The sequence below is a fragment of the Cydia pomonella genome, chromosome 28, assembly GCF_033807575.1.
Source record: "Cydia pomonella isolate Wapato2018A chromosome 28, ilCydPomo1, whole genome shotgun sequence".
Classification (NCBI taxonomy): Eukaryota; Metazoa; Arthropoda; class Insecta; order Lepidoptera; family Tortricidae; genus Cydia; species Cydia pomonella.
The window spans coordinates 4,819,153-4,833,849 of NC_084730.1; the positions used below are offsets into that span (position 1 = coordinate 4,819,153).

General features: G+C 35.4%; 1 protein-coding gene and 2 non-coding genes across 3 annotated transcripts in view; 2 read left to right on the plus strand and 1 right to left on the minus strand.

The window, feature by feature from the left end:
- LOC133532942 (synaptotagmin-7-like) overlaps window positions 1–14,697 on the minus strand; it is a 940,830-nt gene that overhangs the window by 767,782 nt on the left and 158,351 nt on the right. The gene's annotated exons all lie outside the window — the stretch shown is intronic.
- On the plus strand, window positions 7,393–7,511 carry LOC133533148 (5S ribosomal RNA). The gene has a single exon (XR_009801814.1). It is a non-coding gene; the product is annotated as a 5S ribosomal RNA (ribosomal RNA).
- On the plus strand, window positions 8,026–8,144 carry LOC133533147 (5S ribosomal RNA). Its single transcript, XR_009801813.1, has one exon. It is a non-coding gene; the product is annotated as a 5S ribosomal RNA (ribosomal RNA).

A 14,697-nucleotide genomic window follows, 5' to 3' on the forward strand; every position in this document is an offset into this window, starting at 1 on the left:
TTAAATACATTAGTGACTTATTATTTGAGTTGACATGTTGACTCATGGGTAAGCGTGTACACAGTGGAATACGAGCTTTATTGACCTCTTCCAACAAAAACTTCATGCCAGATATGAAGCACATCTTAGAGATTTACCCCCTTATTCATAAACGTCTACTAAAGTTGACAAGCCGCTAATAATCGTTTGTCCCTTTCCGACATAGTGGTATGATGGAAAGGGACGAAAGATTATTAGCGGCTTGTTAACTTTAGTAGACGTTTATGAATAAGGGGGTTAGAATTTGTAGGCAGAATATTCCGTTTATTTACTAAACTAAATATTATTTACAAAACAGACATTATGTTACACGTGTTCTTTGACGGGCTTGTTTTTGCCCCCGCGATAACGATGTATGTAATCATACATCGATAATTACGATTTTAGTACATACGTGTTATAATTAACACGTATGTACTAAAAAAGCATAGATAACCTATTCAGGAACCCCCTAGTTGGATACCTCCTATTTCAGTAGTCAATGTTAGTATTTAGTAACAAAACTCGACGGTGCACTTCGCAGCGCCGTGGTGTTTGAATCCTAACTTGAAGTCCAATTACGAACACTCCTAGAGAGTAATTAAAGCTAAGGGAAGTCAATTTTAACTTGTTTCTAGTATTTATCTGCACTATCTACTTAAAAGTTGAGCCTTAACCTTTTAACCGCCGTATACAGAGATACACCGTGGGCTGGTAAAACCCAACAGATTTTTACCACGCATTCCTGAGGAAAGAGTGATAACAATTTTCTGTTCTCAGTGTTAAAAAAAAAATAGACAAATTTTTATCTACAAAGATTTCGCAACATTTACAAACGTCCCAATCCCATACAACAAAAATTGTTAAAACTTTATTTCAGTCATAATGTGATATCAGTTATGGCCTGGAGCTTACATATATTTTAATTAGAAATATTTTTTTTATTAATTTAGAAATAAATTAGAAATAAATTTTTCAAAAACCAAAATAATTCAATTTAGGCCACACCAAAAAACTGCGTTAGATATAAATTACTCCTTCAACGGACTGACTATACAATGTGTAGATACTTTCACCCTCCTTGGTTTGGATATTGACACGCACATTAATTGGAAAGCACATATAAAAAAAATTACAAGTAAACTTTCGACATTTTTATATGCTTTGAGAGAATTAAAAAAATCAACGAATTTGGAATGTGCTCTAATGGCTTACTATGCATATGCCTTTTTGTGGCTTAATTACGGGATAATCCTATGGGGAAACAGTACCGATATAGAAGATATATTTATACTACAAAAAAAATGCATACGAACACTAGCAAATATAACAGCACCTGACAGTTGTAAACCCTATTTTATTAAATTTAAAATCCTGACCTTGACATCCATTTATATATTAGAAATTTGTAAATTTGTCAGAAAATATCCTCATATTTTCCCAAAATCGGTCGACAAACCTCGGAGATATGAAAGTAGATTCAAGCATAACCTGGCACCACCCGAACGATCAGAACTACAGCTACACAAAACAAGTCCAAAAATGATGGCAATAAAAATATACAATAAGATCAGTGACGAAATAAAACTGCAGGCCTCAGAAAAACAATTTAATAAACAGTTGAAGAACTTTTTACTTAACAAATGCTATTATAAACTTAATAATTTTTTTGGATGATAAAAATAATGACGAATGTTATTAGATATCTACTCATCGCTATATTTCGCATCGCATTATTTTTAATATTTAAGATGATATGAGATTTTATTTATTTTATTTTTTGACATTACTATTAAAATTAATATTATATACACTACAATTTTATTGCATATAAAATGTTAACTATCAGTAATATTATCTCTTAGTTGTAAATGAATTTGTTGACATAAAATTTAAAATTGGAATTAGTATAGAAAAGTATAGTATAAAATCCACTAACCATTGTTATAAAACCTCGATTACATAACATAGATTACGAACATAACATAGATTTAAGACTATTGCTGTACCCTATCAGGGTCCATGTGAAACTCACAACTACTACGAGTATGTAACACCTGTACAAACCATGGATGCAATAAAGAAAGAATAAAGAATATATTATGCATACCTTATGGCATGCGGAAAATTTGGGCGCAATAAAATAATTTAATAACGTATTTATTTCGAGAGGCAACACTTTTCTGCTTGCTTATACAAATACCCGATCTGTGACAGAATCTTTAATAAGTTTTCTGTCACAATTTTAATTTTTCATACAACCTTTTATCGCTGACTGTACTATTCATTCAACATGCAACTGATACTCATCGAGACAATTCTAACATACACCAAACAAAAATACCTTGCGTTGTTTTATCACAGAGTTGCTATTGCCACCTCTTGTATCCATTATCAGAATGGAAATTCAAATTACAAACAAATATTGCAAGTTCAAAAAAAAGCTTGTAAAAACATGTTATTCTTTTAAAATCCACCGCAAACATCGTCTTATATATAAATCCACATAGAAATCGTCATTTTATTTCATTCGTACATTTTCCATATAATCCTGTGCTTCCATATTCGCGTGGAGTAAGCCTTGTGTGTCTACCGGCTTGCTCCGTTTCATAACCGGGTATATCATATTTATAAATATGACAAGAGGGGCTTTAGAGTCAGCGATTGGATGAGTAAAATATCCCGTTGGGGTATAAACTTTGATTAATTTATTTCGTATTAATTAGTGCTTAGGTAAGGTATAGTGGTGCTATCGTAATATTACATTTTTAATATATAAAGCGATAAAGGTTAATATTATACTTCTTCCTTCTTCTTCTTCCAAGTTAATAATTTGCTGATTGGCTCAGGGACTATGGCTATTGCGCAGTCTTACTATTTATACTACGTCGGTGGCAAACAAGTATACGGCCCGCCTGATGGTAAGCAGTATCCGTAGCCTATGTACGCCTGCAACCCCAGAGGAGTTACATGCGCGTTGCCAACCCTAACCCCCTCTCACCCCTCGTTGAGCTCTGGCAACCTTACTCACCGGCAGGAACACAACACTATGAGTAGGGGTCCTACTAATCTAACAAAGCGAAAAAAAAACAGTTTAGTAATAATAGTAATCTAAAAGGACTAAGCGAACTATAATAGTACTTCTACTACCAAACGAATATTTCTGTTCGGACTGGCATTTTGAAATAATAGTATTTTATACAATCGTGATATGATAGAGAGCTTTTCAGTCGAGTACAGTGTTTAACGAAGCTTGCTGAGTTGCCAAAGTGAGGTACGAGATTGAAAAGCTTGATTATATACAATATTATACTTTTTCTACGAGTCATAAATAAATAAATAAATATCATAGGACATTATTACACAAATTGACTAAGTCCCACAGTAAGCTCAATAAGGCTTGTGTTGAGGGTACTTAGAAAACGATATATATAATATGTAAATATTTATAAATACTTAAATACATAGAAAACGCCAATGACTCAGGAACAAATATCCATGCTCATCACACGAATAAATGCCGTTACCAAGATTTGAACCCGGGACCATCGGCTTCGCAGGCAGTCACCAAAAATAATATTTTTTTACTATAAAACCTAAATAAGTAATGAAAATTGGTAAGTATCTAAGTAGCATACATGAACGCGTGAGGTGTTGGTGCAATAATAGTATATTACGATGTGCGAAAAATAGGAAATTCAAAACGAGTAGCAAAAAATTAAAACACGACCGAAGGGAGTATTTTAAATCGACACGAGTTGCGAATTACGTATTTGCACATGTATCGTACCACGTTTTACAGTACATATGGCCCTTTAAATGTTCAACACAGTAACGTAATATGCTAATTTTCGCTCTAGTGCGGTAAAGTAGCACCATATGTACTGTAAAGAATATTTACTTACTTACTTACTTAGTCTGTTATTCCTAGTGTTGGTCACACGAGTCCTTTGAGTCCTCTGTTTGGAACTCGACTCAGTTTTTCAGTCACATAATTAAGCCTAAACTAGAGTTCCTTTCAACTTGGTAGAGACTGGAGTCTTTTGTAGAAAATTGACTCGATTTCAGAGAACACACAATTTTTTTTTGTTTGCAAAATGTCGAAATGCTATGTCATTCGTGGATTAGGTACACAAATCCTACAATAACGCATACTTTCTTTATTGATATTTTTAACGGAGAAATCGAAAAAAAGTCAAACATAGCTATGGTTACATCAAATTATATATATAAAAAATCCAAAATCAATACCCAGTGAGGAAAATGGGGACTATCAATAAAGAAAGTATGCATTATTGTAGCATCTCATTTCACTTGAAGAGACAAACGGGCCAAGAGTCTCTTTGCTCAAGTCGATACCCTGAAAAAAGTCCATACTTCAGACACCTGCTCCTAAAATTCCTTATAGGGACAAAGTTATGTAACTGTTATTATCCAATTCCCATACGGCCTGATATGAAGGCATTTACAAAATGTCCAGGAGGGCGCGGAATAGGACAATTTGTCCAATTAAACTGTCAAAATGGCGGTCGACAATCGCAAACGTGACTAGAATGAGAATTCCCGCATCCGTAATGTTACGAGTCAAATTTTATATCATGGGATTAGGGGGCTTAGAAAGCTTGGTTGCATCTGCGTTTGGCTGAAGGCCTTTTCGTATTTGAAAAAAAAAAATCTAAAATATAACACGAACCCGCCGCCAAAAAACGCTTTCATACAATCGAAGTATCGCTCTCATATAAAAACGACCCGTTTTTTGTATATCAACCACAGCTATTGGATTGAATTGAATTGAAATATTTATTTCGAACTTGACGTCCATAGGGTAAGGTAACAATGACTTATGTATCTAGAGTTAGTATTACAGTTAATTAGACAAAACAAACAAAATAAAACATTACATAACACCATTGACGACCGGCCTGGTCTAGTGGGTGGTGACTCTGCCTATGCAGCCGATGGTCCCAGGTTCAAATCCTGGTAAGGGCATTTAGTCGTGTGATGATCATGGATATTTGTTCCTGAGTCATGGGTGTTTTCTATGTATTTAAGTATTTATAAATATTTATATATTATATATATCGTTGTCTAAGTACCCTCAACACAAGCCTTATTGAGCTTACTGTGGGACTTAGTCAATTTGTGTAATAATGTCCTATAATATTTATAAGTTTCGTGGCGGCACAGCAACAGATGAGTGTAGCTGCACGTACCGCTTGACAAGGGGCGAGTCCCAATGCTGCGCCAGCGTACTTAGGATGCTGTTCGTGCTGCTTCGGCTGCGAGTGAGGAGTCACGCGCATCGCTTCCTCATGATGGCGAAAGTTTGTTCATGTCTCAGCTATGCTCATACGTTTTAGTTTTTTAGATTTTTTAATAATTTGAAAAATTTGGTGCGAAAAACAGATTTCATACAAGTTTTTAAAAGCTAACCTAACTCTAATAATAATTTAAAAAAAAATCAAGCGATGTGGTTGATGTACAAAAAATTGAGTCAAAATATCTTAAATAAGGTTAATATCCAGAGAGGAAAATGGGGACTACGTTTGTATGATAAGGCGATTTCACACGGGTCCTACACTTTCGTCATAAATTTTCATGAAAAATTTACACACTTACATGAAAATTGTCATGAAAATCTTTACATTTACTCAGCATATATATATAAAGCGATAGCTTTTTAGCAATAAGACCGCCTGTTGTTTACCTCTTCTTTATGTGTTGTATTATTTGCACTGTTTCTGTATTGAGGTGTGCAATAAAGAGTATTTGTTTTGTTAGTATCTCCGTCAGGTACTAGTTTTTCTTGCAAAAAATGTTGTCCAAATAAATTAGTGCGAGAAAAAGTTTGGTTAGTAAAACTTCTACTGGCACTAATGTGGTATTTTTTGTGTTACAATTTCTATCAACGAAAACTAATAAGTAACAGTCATAAATATAATGTTAACTTGAATGTTTACGTTATAAAATAAAATAATAAATAAATACCAGGATTTGAACCCGGGACCATCGGCTTCGTAGGCAGGGTCACTACCCACTAGGCCAAACTGGTCATCAATTATTATTTGGTTGGTGGTTATTTGATTAATTTTGGAAGAACAATTAATTAATTGAAACTTTTAAAGTTTTAGTAATAAGGGGTCATACATTAATTACGTCACATGATTTTCTAGGTTTTTTGACCCCTCCCTCCCTTTTTGTCGCACTCGGTCACAGTTGGCAAACCCCCTCTTGGCGTAACGTCACATTTTTGACAATTTATATCAAGGAAATACGGGAAACCAAATTAGGTATTATAAATATTTATAATACCTAATTTGGTTATTATTATTGGTACTAGAAATATTAGTAATTTTATAACCCAAAACTGATTAGGGAAGAAAATTATACGAATAAAAGCGATTGTTGGTCCAAAAACTTATTATTTAACTGAAAACCTAATAAAAAGTTTTTTCGGTTAAGTACCGATGAAATTAAAGTGACGTCACTAAGTTTGTGACTCCCCTTTTTCCCCTGGTCACAACATGTCACATTTTCTTGACCCTCCTTTCTCACCCTGAACGTTTGATGTAATTAATAAATGGTCCCTAAGGGTGTTTGTATATTCTATAACACGTACCTATCTGCATGAAACAACGCGCCAAAAGTATCTGACATTCAGTATAACTTTTCCAAATATAGATTAATTTCTAAAATTCGCGTTCAAAAGGATATATTTTACAGTCTTAGTTGTTCTATATTAAAGATATCGCTTTTTGTCAAGCTGTTACAGAATGGTAGATACTTATGAAGCGTTATTTGATCTGCTACTTATGATGCTGACTGTACAAGATTGCCTGTCAAATATCAAATGTGCGATCAAATTCGGAATGATATCAAGTGACATTGGAAGTATTGAATTTAGAAACAGTATGTACCTAAACGCAGTATATTACGATATCATTGCGAAAAGTAGGAAATTATTAGTGGCGATAAATTATAACACGATCTAAAGGAGTTAAGAATTACCTATTCGCACGTGTATCGTACAACGTTTTACAGTACATATGGTGCTACTTTACCGCACTAGTGCGAAAATTAGCATATTACGTTACTATGTCGAACATTTAAAGGGCCATATGTTCTGTAAAACGTTGTAGGATACATGTGTGAATAGGTAATTCGCAACTCGTGTCGATTTAAAACACTTTGAGTATTTATCTTTATCTTTGAGTAAAATTGAGCGTCAGTGTGACAACGACGCCATCTTGATGTATCTGGCTAGTGCAACGCTTAGCAAATTAAACGCCTAGGCACCTAAGAAAAGACATCTAATATTCCTCTAGATACGGTATTATGTTTAGTAAAGTGTACCGAATATTTAAATGTCCATTCGCCAACGTCCATACCACGTTGAATACACCGGTTCTCGTCCGATCACCGAAGTTAAGCAACGTCTGGCGAGGTCAGTACTTGGATGGGTGACCGCCTGGGAACACCTCGTATCGTTGGCTTTTTTTGCTACTTTAGATTTTATTTGCTGTTTTTTAATACTCTGTCCCCTTATTTATTTTAATGAATTCAATTAGTTAAATTTCTGATTTTTTTTTATACTGTGGCAAGCAAGCATACGGCCCGCCTAATGGTAAGCAGTATCCGTAGCCTATGTACGCCTGCAACTCCAGAGGAGTTACATGCGCGTTGCTGACCCTAACCCCCTCCCACCCCTCGTTGAGCTCTGGCAACCTTACATGTACAAAAACAATTTTTACAAATACATAAAGCAAAAGTGACAAAGTAAGAGGAAAGGGGATGACCGATTCTCCGTACAAACGAAGTCCCCATCTTCCTCTCTGGATATTGACACTATAGCTATGCGATTTTTTAACATGGTGTAATAAAGTATAATGAAGTTGCGCACGACAAAGAAGTCATGTCAAAAGCAGTCTAATATACATAGAATGCTAACTACTCTAACTAGCTGTGTCTATCTGTTTGTTTGTATACAGAATATTTGGTCTCCATGTTGCCAACGTCCATACCACGTTGAATACACCGGTTCTCGTCCGATCACCGAAGTTAAGCAACGTCGGGCGAGGTCAGTACTTGGATGGGTGACCGCCTGGGAACACCTCGTGTCGTTGGCTTTTTGCCGTTTTTTTTTGCTAATACTTCTTGAGCATAGCTTAAAATAAACTAATGTCGTTTTTTTGTCGTGTTTTAATTTATCGGCACTCGTTTCGAATTTTGGTCGTGTTTTAATTTATCGGCACTCGTTTCGAATTTCCTATTTTTCGACATAGGCACGTATAGTGCTATTTACCATACTAGGGCGGTAAATATCATATTGAACCCCAATCATCAAAAAAATATCATATTGAACCCCAATTCAAAAACAAACATGAAAATTGCCAAAAATAACTCAAATCTATTAAATTATGAAATTTTACATGTTTTTTACAGTCATAAATGTAATTTTCGTCGAAATTTAGAAAAATATTGCTTTAGAATTAGCCTGATAACAATATAAGTTGAAAAGTAATTTTTATTTTTAAATCAAAATTTCAAACTCAATGCACCACCTGAATATCACATTTTGCATGAAAACCTCTCAAAGTATAGATTATGTATACATGGATTATGTATGATTATGATTATATATACAGGAATAAACTAAATAAATAAATAAAGGTTTTTTCGCTCAACCCTAAATTATCATCTTTGGTTACTGTGTGTTACTACATCTTTGTTTTTGGTCACGTTTTTTTCATTTGTAGTCTGCCTTCGCACGGATCTTCATATAAACCTTTTGCACACTTCAGTTATCTTTCTAGACATGTGGTCTATAGCGAGATATCAGTAACAAGTCTGCATAGCTTTAAACGGCGTCTAAAACACTGGCTTATTGAGCGCCCGTTTTATAATTATAATGAATTTTTAATGTATAAGGGCAGCTAGTCCTTTTACACATCAATTTAGATATAATTATTAATTTATTAATCATATATTAATTATTCTGTTTTTTATTATTTCTATTTTACTATTATTAGATATTATCATAATTTCAATGAATTTGTGACTTGACTACTTTTTTTTTTTAAATGTATTAATTGAAAATTTTAATGTTATCTTTTGTAATTTTACCGTGATGTAAGGATTAATTTTTCTGTATAGTAATTCGATGTTGACTTGTAAATTGGCTTTATAAAATAAATGACTATGACTATGACTAACATATGAATTTTATACTAGAGTAGTACAGGGATTAGTTCCAATTGGCCTCCTAGGCTTAAGTTTCGGGTCGTTCCTATTTAAATAATAATGATTAAAGGTCGATATCGACAGGGATTTACTTTGAGAAGGGTCCGGGGTGTAGGTAACTATTTTGTGGTTACGGCTAAAATTATTCTTTGGATAAAGTAATGAGAAGTAATGGAAACCCCTGTATTTAGTAATAACTATTCATGAATGCCATTAGCATAATATTTATTCGCGATCGGCCTGACTTAGGTCACTGCCCCGTATTTTTTGCTATGGGTTCACAACAACTCATATCAATACGTTTTATTTTTATATTTATTTGAAAACATAATATACAGGGCGTCCCAAGACTATGGGACATCAAGGGAAAGTACCTTAAATATCGTAGATAGGATATTTTGCTGAAAAAAGACTTTATTTTATTTTTAAAAGTAAGTAATATTGCATTCAAAGAATTTCTAAAAAAAATTTAAAATTGTTTACTTTTTCTGGGAATTAAACCGAATCTTGAAATTTTAATCAAAAAATTTACTTTACTCATTTCTTTTGCGATATCATATTTCTGAGATAACTTATATTTTATGCATTCTTGCGATTGGCATCATAAAAATACAGGATGTTTTTTTTTCACATTTGAGTCGGTTCGATTTCCAGACAAAGTAACTTATTGTTTTTAAATCTTTGAATGCAGTATTACTCAGTTTTGAAAATAAAATAAAGTCTCCTTGTAGCGAAATATCCTATGTCTTATATTTAAGGTACTTTCCCTTGATGTCCCATAGTCTTGGGACGCCCTGTATAGCATTACAGTCAATACCGAAGCACTGTACACTTCAGATTATAAAATACATAAGTAATACACAACAGGAAAATCGGATCACAATCAACTATCGTCCATCACCTCACAGTACCGCAAACACCACTGATACACAACCATCGATTGACTTGCAAACATATCACATTCTGGTGCCTATGACGGAAGCGAGTCAGCAGCCTTAGAGCCTATGAGTGAGTTTTTTTGTGTGTATAATTGGGACTACCAAAAGGTTGTGATTTCGCGGTTTGAGGAGATTTTTGGACACAATTCAATGGGCGAGTCTAACAATTCTTCCAACCAGCTCAAAACAGTCTGTATCGCAACATAAAATTTCGCATGCAGTCACTAGGAGATTGTAGTACCGCCTAACGAATGAGTTACTGGCGTTCGTAGAGAATTCCATAAACACATGGACGAATTCAGCATCAGGCAGATCTGCAAATCAAGTTTCAATGAACACTACTCTTCCAGACGCTTGTAAAGCCGACCAGAAGCCATCCCGTCGGAGGAATATTGGTGTGAAGAGGCGTCAGAGGGAGGGTCATCATCTGTTCAAGTGGGTGTCCCAGCGACTCCATGTCGTGACTACGCTGCTGGTGCAAAACGGAGCAAAGCAAAGTTCAAAGTTCTTTATTTGCATACATGTTGTACAACACAGGTATTAAATAACAGTTATATGAATCAAACATGCGCCCTGCAAGGGCATAGCAACCAATAGAACCTTTAAAGGTGCTTGAAAGTGCTGGTCGTATTGAAAAGCCACCCCGCGCTGAGAAAGGATTCACGCAGGCGTCGAACGAGAGGAGGGCACGCAAGGCTCCTCGTACGGTAAGAGTTAGTGTGGAAGTGCAGAGTCGGACATTTCTTCTAATCTGCGGGCTGCCACTCCGAATAAAGCGTTTTATGTATCGCGCCTGCATGTTTCCGTCACGGCTTCAGCTTCAGCTCGTTCGTGGTCGGCAGTTGTGTAAGGTACGTGGCAGACGCCAAAGATATTATAATATTTTAAAGTAGACTTGCACTCTCGCCTTTATAATTTTTTTTTTTTTGTACTATAATTGTTTACACAAGCTATCTCTGGTAATAAAACAAAAAATCCATTAACCCGCATGTCATATCAATGTGGTTCAGTGAAGGGGACAGACTGAAAATCAGCGCTGCGCAGTCAATTTGTAATGAAATGGCTGACGCAGCGTATGCTGAGCCCTGTCCTTTTGCCGCGCATGCCAACTTTTTTAAAAAAATTAAACATTGTATTTTGTGTGGCAATAAATGGTTTCTTATTCTTATTCTTTATTCTTCACCAAAGATCCTTTATTTTTTCTGATTAACAACATTTACAAAGGGAGTCATTCTTAAGGAAAGGGAATATTTTTAGGTGAGTTAATAAACCAACAGGCAAAACCCACAAAAATGACACTCATTTTAATGAATATGGTAGCAGAGGTCTCCCTCGAGCCATTTTGCTCGGCACGCTCCCCGGAGGCGAGAGCGCAGTCTATTTCAATGTGTGTCTACGCAAGCGATATGGCTCGGGGCCGTATCGTAATGAAATAATGATCGATAAAATATCAATGGTTTTAAGCGATAAATGAATGTCAGACATCGCACCGATGATATGAAATCTCGTCAATCTATTAGGTTTTTCTGTACACAACTTTCTTTCACTTCTTTCACGACACAACAAGCCATTTTTAAAATTGGAAATGGCATTGTGTGACATCTCTCCACTGCGCAATTCGCCACACGACTGGAGCGCGATGGTGTCACAAATGGCGATTCTAACACCTACGAACTGGTCCTATTTGTAGTGCCCGTAAGGCCAGCCTTTACGAAGTTAATATAAGTCAATGTCACTCCCAGGCACGAAGAAAGTAATACGTATTTAGTCCTGGGCCTGGAATTGACATCTCAAAAGACGAATTGCACATAATACCCTTCTCGGATCAGTGTAATACTCATATATCGGTCCGCACGAGTGAGCACCCAAACGTGTATTACTTCAATCTTCGTCAAACCTACGTCATTTGGAGGAAACTCGGCATTTAAAAGTAAAAGGCTTTTATGTCGGAAAATAAAAGGGGTATTTGAGATTTTGAATTATATTTTGTCATACGTTCTTACGCATGAAGTAATTTTAGGTATGCAATTATTAACACCCTCAATGTTAAAAACAAATGCGACGAAGTAAGCATCTCTGACAATTAGAATTCCATAGGTAGCATGTAAAAAATAAAACCTTTTTAGGGTTCCGTAGTCAACTAGGAACTAGCCATGTCCGTCTGTCTGTCTGTCTGTCTGTCCGAGACTTTGCTCCGTGGTCGTTAGTGCTAGAAAGCTTAAATTTGGCATGGATGTATAAATCAATAAAGCCGACAAACCCCGAATATTTCCCAAGATTCAAGAAGTTACCTTTTGATTACAAAAGCTCCCACTTAATTCATCTTGAACAATACAAGAATACCTGTAGGCCGATTCTGTTTAGACAATATGATATGGTTTTTATCTAATTTTGATACGACCCTGAGTTGTACTAGCCAATATAACCATAGTACATCGACAAATTAAGAGTAAAAAGTATAGTTTTTATTTATAAAGAATGTTTTCATGTACTTAACTAAGTAAATATTTATATATTATATTTATACATAAAAACTAAAATAAATATAAAATACCTCCCCAAAGCTACCCGCTTCTGGAATGCTAGCAGCGTTGCCCCTTTGCACTGCCAGACTCAATCTTTGGGCAAAGAAGGGGCCCGCCTTGTGGTCGCCCGAGACACTTATAGTCTGACCCACACTTCCTTTATGAATAGTTTTATGTCGGTCGACCATGAACCCAGTGTTTCTATGGCAAGCGCCGCAAATTCATATTGGTCCGTTAGGAACGCATTTGCGGCGCTTTAGAGTCTGGGACCTGGTCCGCGGCAGTCCCGGGCTTCCGGGTCGATCCTTCAACGTGGGACGGGGCTAGAGTAAATGTAGCGTAGAGTAAAAATGTATCGTTATAACAGATAGCATGAAGCCACGTGATTACTTTCTATTCGTTATTTAAGTTTGCTGCGCTCTGAAGAATTTATGACATGATGTCCACAGCTAATTTATGACATGCTTGCTTCATCCTCACACCCTAGAACCTAAATGGTCGCGCACTGTGCGGTGCATTTAAGAGGAACTTAAAAAAGGTGAATTGCGCAATAAAATTACGTAGTCAAGCTAGTACCTAGTAATCGAGTACCTCATATATAATTGTTGAAACAATGGAAACAACACTAATTGTCTGTAAAACAGGTCCATAACTACTTTGTGGGATGAAGTTCTTTATCGGACGGTTGGCGGATGGGGCTAGGCGAAAAAAGTGTAAGATTTTTCCATCACGGCCTTCTTTTGTTTGAATTCCTTCTCCAGAATAAGTAGCCTAATTTCATCGACATACGTATATCCTACAGTGGCGCAGTTGGCAAACAGCCGCTTAAAAACCGGTTGTAACAGCGATGATCCGGGATCGATCCCCGGACTCGTATGCAAGATATATTACTTACTTAGATTTTGCATTTGAATTTCATATTTTTGATTGAAAACCAGAGTGTGAAGCTCGAGCTAAGCGTATCAGTTTCAGCTTATACAAAAATGTTTCTTATGTTTTTAGTATTTTTCAAACACGGTACGCTGATAGATGTTATCTCAATACAATTTTGGGAGATTTGGCGTTTTTAGGTGATAAGTTGTATTGAAATGACATCTAATAGCGTACCCTTCCTATTTGAAAAATACTATAAACATAAGAAAACATTACTTGTCCTACATGCCTACAAGTCGCATAACTAAACTGATTTGTAAAATTTTGTGAGCAATTTCTATAATTATTTTTCCTACTCGTCGACTTTAATGGTTGAATTAAGATTAAGTGGACCAAACTATATTTGAGTACTTTTTTATGTATGGGCTCCTAACTCAACTATAATATTCATTACGATACTGTAGTCAACTATAATAAAATCAATCACATCTCGCCGCGGTCCCATAGAAATGGCCCAAAGACATAAATGTCTTTTGTACTACATTTTAGTCTACTGAGATACTTACTCATTTTTATTAATCAAATAGGGTTTAATAGTAAAAAAGTATAATTTTAGATGTCTCGTAGAAAAAGTATTTTACAGTACATCTGGTGCTACTTTACCGCACTAGTGCGAACACTAGTATTAGTATTAGTATTAGTAGTAGTAGTGTATTACGTTACTGTGTAAAACATTTAAAGGACCATATGTACTGTAAAACGTTGTACGATACATGTGCGAATAGGTAATTCGCAACTCGTGTCCATTTAAAACGCCGTAAAATTTATCGCCACTCGTTTCGAATTTCCTTTTTTTCGCACTTGTATCGTAATGTACTATTATATCATAGTAATACTATCGGTACTCGTATCAAAAGCTCTCTATTATATCACGATTGTATAATTTGTCGATTAAGTTTTTTTTTTGTATTTGTTAATGAATAATATACTACGTTTATCAATATTAATATACTTCGTTCCATTCGAGTGTTCCACGATACTCACACATTTTTATTTTTGAAATAATCAAACGCAGAATCGGCCCAAAGAATACCTAGCAATGT